The following is a 1,147-nucleotide window of genomic DNA, read 5'->3' as shown; positions in this document are numbered from 1 at the left end:
GTCGGTGGTTACTGATTTATACCAAGTCGAAAAAATTCTAAGTGTCAGTGGTTACTGATTTATACCGACTCGAAAATATTCTAAGTGTCGGTGGTTACTGATTTATACCAAGTCGAAAATATTCTAAGTGTCAGTGGTTACTGATTTATACCAACCCGAAAATATTCTAAGTGTCAGTGGTTACTGATTTATACCAACTCGAAAAAATTCTAAGTGTCAGTGGTTACTGATTTATACCAACCCGAAAAAATTCTAAGTGTCGGTGGTTACTGATTTATACCAACTCGAAAAAATTCTAAGTGTCGGTGGTTACTGATTTATACCAAGTCGAAAAAATTCTAAGTGTCAGTGGTTACTGATTTATACCGACTCGAAAATATTCTAAGTGTCGGTGGTTACTGATTTATACCAAGTCGAAAATATTCTAAGTGTCAGTGGTTACTGATTTATACCAAGTCGAAAATATTCTAAGTGTCAGTGGTTACTGATTTATACCGACTCGAAAATATTCTAAGTGTCGGTGGTTACTGATTTATACCAAGTCGAAAATATTCTAAGTGTCGGTGGTTACTGATTTATACCAACTCGAAAAAATTCTAAGTGTCGGTGGTTACTGATTTATACCAACCCGAAAAAATTCTAAGTGTCAGTGGTTACTGATTTATACCAAGTCGAAAATATTCTAAGTGTCGGTGGTTACTGATTTATACCAACTCGAAAATATTCTAAGTGTCAGTGGTTACTGATTTATACCAACTCGAAAATATTCTAAGTGTCAGTGGTTACTGATTTATACCGACCCGAAAAAATTCTAAGTGTCGGTGGTTACTGATTTATACCAACCCGAAAATATTCTAAGTGTCGGTGGTTACTGATTTATACCAACTCGAAAAAATTCTAAGTGTCGGTGGTTACTGATTTATACCAACTCGAAAAAATTCTAAGTGTCAGTGGTTACTGATTTATACCAAGTCGAAAATATTCTAAGTGTCGGTGGTTACTGATTTATACCAACTCGAAAATATTCTAAGTGTCAGTGGTTACTGATTTATACCAACCCGAAAATATTCTAAGTGTCAGTGGTTACTGATTTATACCAACTCGAAAAAATTCTAAGTGTCAGTGGTTACTGATTTATACCAACCCG

The sequence above is a fragment of the Chiloscyllium punctatum genome, unplaced genomic scaffold (assembly GCF_047496795.1).
Source record: "Chiloscyllium punctatum isolate Juve2018m unplaced genomic scaffold, sChiPun1.3 scaffold_932, whole genome shotgun sequence".
Lineage (NCBI taxonomy): Eukaryota > Metazoa > Chordata > Chondrichthyes > Orectolobiformes > Hemiscylliidae > Chiloscyllium > Chiloscyllium punctatum.
The sequence above is the reverse complement of the archived record's forward strand: the minus strand, read 5'-3'. Positions refer to the sequence as shown.